Here is an 8,051-nt window from a genome sequence, read left to right on the forward strand (position 1 = left end):
TCGTGTATATCTGCCCTTTGTTTAGCCATAGCACAATGGGGCAATAGCGCATTCTTCCGGGCGTGCTGTGAATCATCTCGATGCAAGTAATCCATTCCAATAGATAGAATGTAACGTCCCCATCTATGGCCCCCAAGGGCTCTAAATTTGACCCCCTTAGACTTCCTTCTGTGGGGGTGCATAAATAAAAGAGGTTTTTCGTTGATCAAGCTATCAGCGCAGAAGAGTTCGAGGTGAGGATTATCACGGGAAGCGCTGCAGGACGAATTTCCAATGCTGTAGCAGGTACTTAATTCTAGTCGCTAGCGATATATGATGTGCGTCGCTCCGGACGGACCGCCCTTCTAAAATATCTTGAAAAAGTTCTGTTTGCTTTTAGCACCGCTTCCCAGTTTCCATGCGAGTTCCCAAATTGTAATTTTGCCACTAAAGCAACAAATTAATAAAGTGTTTTCTTCAAATCTGGGCACGTTGCTTAACTGCTAGAAGGGTAGACATTTTTTTTCGGTTTCCATGTTTCATTTTTTTCTTGAAGGTATTCTGCGAGAAGATTGCTGCCAGTCAACCATGATATGGAAATTCGCATCTAAGAAAACTTGCGCAAAGAAGGTTATTCAAATAATCAAGTTTACTGCAGGAAACGATTAACAAAAATTATTCCAGAAGTGAAATGTATCAGGCATAGAACGTTACATGCACTCTCAAAAAGTTGGTCGACAGCCCCAAAAGTGTCACTTTAAGCTTCATCTAGTCGGTTAACAACGGGTAACAGCTCAATTACCGAAAGATATCATGTTTGTTTTGCCTTCAGCGGAATAAGTTCTGTCAACAAATACTCTAAATTCCTCTGGAGCTGTTGCCAAACAGCAGTTTTAAATTATTCTCGACTTCAAGCTCACAGTTTTTGCAAGCAGGGTATCAAGACAGGATACTTGTAAGGCGCTTGTGCGTATTTAACTGAATAAGCTTTGCTGATGCAAAAGTAGCTGTTCACGTCGCATACTCAGCGGTTAAAATTACGTGAGCCGCTCCTTTTGTGGCTCTAAGTGGCAACAATGACCATTCAGTCGTCCTCAGGTTGTATTTCAAGCCCACTGACAGCACGCATTGGGTTCCGACGAGGCACCAATCAAAGAAGCCGCTGACGAAAGCGAAACTGGCAGCCATACCGCTGGCCTGCTAGTCTGCACATCAGGTGACGTCGGCAGTGCGATGCAAAGCGCAGAGCGAAGCTATCGACGCTGTGCCACGGTGTGAAGCCATCAACCCGGGCAAGTGTCTCGCTTCGTAACACGCGCTAAGAATATGTTCGAGAAATTTTTTTTCTTCGCAAGACTGTTTGGAGGACAATCTCTAATGGTGCAAGTACAACATACGCCCTAGAGTAAAAATGATAGAATTGGTGCATCACGTTAGTTAGGTAACTATTAAGAGCACTATGCCTCTTGCCATGTGCCCGCCGTAACCCCATCAACACAGCCACAGTGCCAAGCAAGTAGCTTTTTTTTTAAAATTACATCCTAAAAAAAACAGTTGCTAGTCTGTTCGGGCTGCAAGTGGGAGGCTAAGCAGAATCTTTGAAAGAAGGCGGTGCGATTTGTTCCAGGTCCAAACCAGGGTACGATGCGTTTGCAGGAGCTCTCATTTCTTCATAAAGACAAAACGTGTGCTTGGTGGTCTCACCCTTCGGTGGTCGAAGTCTTGGGCTTATTTCGCATCCACATGCGAGCGACCTTCATTGCCGTGGCTGTGGAGTTGGTTGGTTGGCCTCAAATAAAATAGCACGTACCCACATCAGCCGTTCGGCTGCTTCTTTAACTTCTTCGTGAAGAAGCCGCAAATTGAAGAACGATTTTTTCACTTGTCTAGTTTTAGAAACATAGGCCGCGAAACATTAATTTTCGAAATCATCCATCGATTTGTCGAATTTTCAAAGACCGACAGCTGAAAATATTTAGCTTCAATTGAAACAATAATACTTTCAATATGCAACCGTCCCGCCAACGAAAATGAAGTCAGCAGCTCTTCCACTCCAGAAAAAAAAGAAAAATAAACGATAGTTCAGCGGTATTCATTGATTTTAATGTAACACTAACAACTTGACAACTGTTTAAAATTTGCTTAAACAACTTGTGCTTCGGCGCTCTTTGGCCACAGATGCCACTTTGCCATAAACAGCCTTTACTAATTCAAAAAATGTCTTTTTACAATATTAGCCCTCAAGTGATATCATGGGTAAAAGATTACCTATGTTTACGGCAGCAGTTTGTGGTTATGAATGGCGCCGAGTCTCAAAGAGTGCAGGTTGTGTCTGGTGTTCCCCAGGGCTCCGTGTTAGGACCACTATTGTTCCTGCTCTACGTGAATGACATTGGTGACGGAATAGTATCTCAAATGCGGTTATTTGCGGATGACTGCGTTCTTTATAGTGTTGTCACTAGTAATCGAGATGCGGAAATGTTCCAAGAAGATTTGAACAGAATCTCAGAGTGGTGCGTTAAATGGAATATGAATTTGAATTTGTCTAAGACTGTCCATATGAAGTTTACAAGAAAGAAAAACCCTGATGTGTATTCATATGTTATTAGGAACACAATGTTAGAACAGGTATTCGAATTTAAATATCTAGGCGTTTATTTTACTCCTGATTTGAGCTGGCGCCGTCACGTCGATTATATCTCTGCTAAAGCATGCAGAAACTTGGGATTTCTTCGCCGAAATGCAAGCACTTTTCCACTGTCATGTCGTGACATTTTATTCAAGACTTATGTCAGGTCGGTTCTGGACTACGCGTGCACTGTCTGGGACCCGCCTACTGCTAGAGATAAAGATAAGTTGGAGAGGGTGCAGAACATTGCCTCTCGTTTCGTGTCTGGCACACGTGGGGCTCGTTACAGTGCATCGCGTACGAAGGATGCACTCAACTGGGAATTGCTTGACACGCGCCGAAAGAAGTTGCGTCTGAAGCTGTTTCATGCTGTTTATTATTCAACTGTTCGGATTGAACGCGAAAGGTATGTGCAGGAGCCTTTTTATAGATCTAACCGTGTTGACCATGTTTTTAAAGTCCGCGAATTCGCGGCAAAAACTGAATTGTTTAAAATGTCTTTCTTTCCGAAAACCATTAGAGAATGGAACAGACTACCGAGCGATGTTGTGAGTGTGACATCAAATGATGCGTTCTTTCGTTCTTTAATGATGTGATGTGATTGTGATGTGTTATTTTGAAGTGAGATGTACATGGTGAAAGTTTTATGCTTGTAACTCTGCCTGCGAGCGGAGGTGTCATGTCTGCTTCTTTGTTGTACATTGCCCCCCCCCCCCCCCCCACTGTAATGCCACGGCGCTGTGGGTTCCTTACTAAATAAAATAAATAAATAAATAAGCATCATCATTATTAAGAATCTGTCGTAAACTTAACAATGTACCTTTGAACTCTCATTACAATACCTTTTTTGCCGCACTACAGAAATTTGTAACTCACTTCATTGCCCTGCTCATGCACTGACTTTAAATTTTTTTTTATTCTGCGTTACGTAGCTACATGTTGCTTGATTTCGTTTCCTTGGCGTTCGGAGTACTTGATATGCCTCTGGGAGTTAGGATAACATCTGCACCTTCTTTTCTTGGTCCCCTTGTGCATAGCCTCTTGTGACGCTGCACCATGTTGTATTAAATAAGTTATATGCGTTGCTCTCCCAACCTCCAATTTTATTGCGGGTGAAAGGCGCCTCTGTCCTTCAAAATTTGATTCTCGTAAACATCCAGTCTTTAAATGACAAAACGAATTATCCAATTAAACTCCGGCCGTTAATATCGCAGCCGTATATGCTCCAACAAAAGCAATTTGCTAAGTTTTCTCACGGCTTGCTCCTCGCCCCAGTGATTCCGCGCACTGGAGTAAGCATTATTTTTCTGATCTATATGTTAATATTGCCTTTAATGAGCCAGCTGCACGCTGAGATATCCCCCAAGAAGGGGCATAGGGGATGTCTTTTTTTTTCATTTGTGATTTTTCTTAAACGGTAGAGTAATAAAACCAGAAGAAAAAAGAACCACATGCCGCCGGTGTGATCCAAACCCACAACCCCCTTTTTTCGTCTGCTTTTAATAACCTTCCACTCAAGAAAAACTAAAAATTAACAATAAACGACATCATCTGTGCTCCTTTGATTTCTCTGACTGCTGGCTTCCGTCATCTCTGTCATAACGTGCACCTCTCCGCTCTCTTGTATGCATAATAGTTCAACGACGGCTTCGAGTGTGGCAGTCTTTTATGCCATAGATAGCCATAGGGGGTTCTTACTATTACCTGAAGGGAAAGCTGGCGGCGCTGCACTTCAGCCACCATGGACGCTCAAAGCACCATGGGGCGGTGAGCTACCGACTGCAGAACTACAACTTTTGGCCAAAAAATAATATAAAAATAAAGTTATTCGATAACTACGAATTCCCTAACATTCAATATCTTGCCTAATGATTGCAACAAATGAGCAGAAGAGCACGTAAATTAAAAGTTTGCCCAAAATAGGAGATGGCTACATCTCCTAATGGCCAAGTACTGAACACTACAAAAACTAATATTTCGTGCTTAACAGGCGCACTTTTAAAAGGAAATATGTTTTGAGAAAAATGTTGTAGTTTAAACACTTTAAAAAGATTTTTAACGGCATTTCAGAAAACAGAACCCTTTTATTGGCGTCGTGTGCTGTTGCAGTTTCGCTAGTATGGCCTTTGCACACTGCGTTCGCGCGAAAGTCGTCTGCGCTAACACGAACAGCGTTTTCGGAATGACACATCTCAGTAGTGCCACTCTGTTCCCGAAAAACTACGACTGTCCAGCAACAAGTAGCTCATCGCCCCATGATGCTTTGAGCGTCCATGGTGGCTGATGTGCAGCGCCGCCAGCTTTCCCTCTAGGTGATAGTAAGAAACTGTATGATAGACAGCATACGGGAGTTTTCTCACAGCTCCCACTCTCACCGTTCGATCCCGTTCCTACTTGGAACTCTTAATAAAGGGCGTACTATTTTCGCCGCTATGAACAAGGCTGGCGCTAGTGAACACTCTCGAGGTTAGGTTACACTGTACTTAACACCCCCGGAAGCAGGTTTGACAGCCGTCGCGGTACCCCAGTTGCTAATGAACCGGACACGAAATTCGAAGGTCGTGAGTATGGATCCCACCGGCGGCATGTGGTAGTTTTTTTTCTGCTTTTTTAGTCTTCTATGAAAGCCACAAATTTAAAATAAAAAGATATCCCCTACGTTCCTTCGCTTCGAGGACTGTTGGCTACCGTCATTTATTCTGTATATTGGCAACGCCAGCGCTCCAAAAATGGAAAGTGGAAAAATGCATGCTTATTCATTCTACATTTCTCTTGCGCGGTTATATTATAAAGCACGCGTGGATTGTGAACCGGAGTTTTTGTACTTGAAACTTTGATTCATAGTGCTGGATTTAAAAGGGTCACAACCAGTAGATCGCGCTTGGGCGCCCGCACTAGGACGTCTTGGATGTTTTAACACCATGCCTTGATAGACGGGTCTCAGATCTGAAAAAAAAAGGAACGTTCCAAAAACCTTCTCCAAATGCGTTCCTACACTTGAAAAGCTACGCGGAATGTCTACTACATTTGAACCAGTGCGAAAACAACGATTTTTGCTACGTAGAATACAACAATGCGCCGGCAGTGCCACGGTGTGGTGCGCTCGCACTATGTCAGCTGCAGACACGCAAGAGATGATTTTACTCGGGTCATAACCACCTGATTAGTGCCAGAGCGGGCAGTGCCACGGGTAGAACTGCTAGCGCTAGGCGAATAGACAGTGGACGGTTTTGCACGGGGTGGGTACATATCTTGAAATTATATCTTGAAATTACAGGGCCTGTCGGTCGATTCTTGTGTCGCGTTCCAGATCTCTGATATAACTCGCAGCTGTATCTTTGTAGTGTGCATGAAAGTCTATAATAATAACGATAATGAATACAAAAGTTCAGAAAGCATGTGACACGCTGCTACTTTTTTTCACGAAAAGACTGCGTCAGTGAAGCACCACAGCTAGAAAATATCCTCACCGATGAGGAATGAGGTTAGATGGACTAAGTTGAATTATACACGAATATAAAAATGAGGGGAAAATCTAATGCAAAGGCATGGGAACACAGAAATACAATCAGTGCAATTGCTATGCATAAAATTTTATATGCTAGGTATTCGGAGTTATTTAAGGATATGCAGTCAATCAAGCGATCAGCTCTCCACGAGAGCCATTTTTCTACTTCGCCTTTGCCGCGAGGCAGACATAAAGTGTGAAGACTACTCCTAGTTACCACTATTCAAACTTGTCTTCTGTGTATTGGTTAAATTTCTGTCATCATGTATAATAATTGCTGTTTACAGCAGTTTGTGGTTGTATATAGACATGAGATTGTTGGAGAGTGCCGTATTTCAAATATTATACGGTCCAAAATCGCCGTAGGGCGTTACTTTTTGGGACATACATCTGCAGATAACTCACTTTGTCTGCGTAAATACACAGTTGCTCCCTTCAGGTGTTATGCAGTTCTAGCGTGTACTATCGCGATGGAAAGAAAAGCGAACAACGCGGCGCCTACGCGCTCCGCTGTTCGAATTTCTTTTTATGGCGCTTTTACCTGGGTGCTAGGAAAAAGGCGTCAGAGTCGTCCCAGAATGCACCATTGACCACTCTAGCGTCTTTCTGCGACCGCCGAAGTAAAAGTGTGATAAAAGAATTGCGAATAGCAGAGCATCTGGGCTCCACACTATTCGCGTTTGTTTCCATCGCTCCCAACGTTGCGTCAGCCAGCCATTGAGAGCAAGTGAAGCAGCTCATAAGTTTCCCCTTTTCAATTTTCACTTGCGAAACAGGAGAAACGCCATAAATGCCAACCGCGTAGCAACAGGGAGCTGTTTCAAAATGATCTTCATCATCCCTAATAACCTAGAATAAATTGAACATTTGGATGCGGACATCTTGGAACATTCCATTGCTACGAATCTTCTAAGGAATCGAGTAAAAATGGAGACACTGACTACAATCAGAGCTAAGCTCATTAATTTATTTCAGTGATAAATGAAAATGACAGGGACCATCATCATTTCAATAGTCGCCCACGTCGTCGCATGGCCTAGTAGCGAACTTGCCCTTCATGTATACAGCTCATCGCATGTTTCAAAAATAAACATTGCCTTCTGAGTGGCTTTATCGGCGCCACCTTCAAGTCTGAAACACCCGTCTGAAAAGTATTGTTTACAAACATCCTAAAGAAAGTTCGAAGACAGCTATCACAAGGTGAAAAGTATGTGCGACAAAGAACTTTTGTAGTGCGACAGAGGTACTAGAAATAGACCAACGAAAACTTCCAGGGCCGCACAACAAACGACGGTCGTGCTGCATCAATCTCAATGACACCGAACTGATCATTACGAACCAATACAAGGTACCAGTCCTCATTTCAGGCCAGGAAAAGCAATTAATGACGTTCTTATTGCCCCAATCTTGCACTCCGACCGCTGCTGCAGCGGAGAGGGGGAAAACCGGCCTGCATCGACCAGCGATCACTATCACCACCTTGTAAGGAAGCTGTGCCCCAAGAAGCGACGCGTCTTTTCTGCAGAGCACACAAGCACCCATCGCTGGTATAGAAGTTCATCCAAGATAAGCCACCCGTCAATCCTCGTTGTCCTCGTTGCCTTACCGGAGCTTATGACGGAGTGACATTTTTAGATGAATATGCTCAGAGTGCGCTGAAAACATCATAAGGCACATTATTTCCTCCCCGGTCCCTTTTGCAATGGTTATTAGAGGAGTTCTGCTGTCGGTAGCCTAAACAATATAGTGTCTTCGAGCTAAAAATACATTCTCGGGTGTGCCTTAAGGAAATTTCACGGTAAATAACTGCGTTGTAATACTTTATATGTTATTCTGTGCAAGACAAAGTTTTTGGTACTCATGCTGCAAAGATTAAATTGGTCATGTGAGTAGCTCTACGGTGATACGACAGAAGCAGGGCACGTTTAGAAACGT

General features: G+C 43.3%; 1 pseudogene; it reads right to left on the reverse strand.

Annotated features, from left to right (window-relative positions):
- LOC149361242 (uncharacterized) overlaps positions 1 to 4,199 on the reverse strand; it is a 37,612-nt pseudogene extending 33,413 nt beyond the window's left edge.
- Positions 4,200 to 8,051: the final 3,852 nt, after the last annotated feature.

This window comes from Amblyomma mixtum, chromosome 2 (assembly GCF_055824585.1).
Source record: "Amblyomma mixtum isolate Tamu chromosome 2, ASM5582458v1, whole genome shotgun sequence".
Classification (NCBI taxonomy): Eukaryota; Metazoa; Arthropoda; class Arachnida; order Ixodida; family Ixodidae; genus Amblyomma; species Amblyomma mixtum.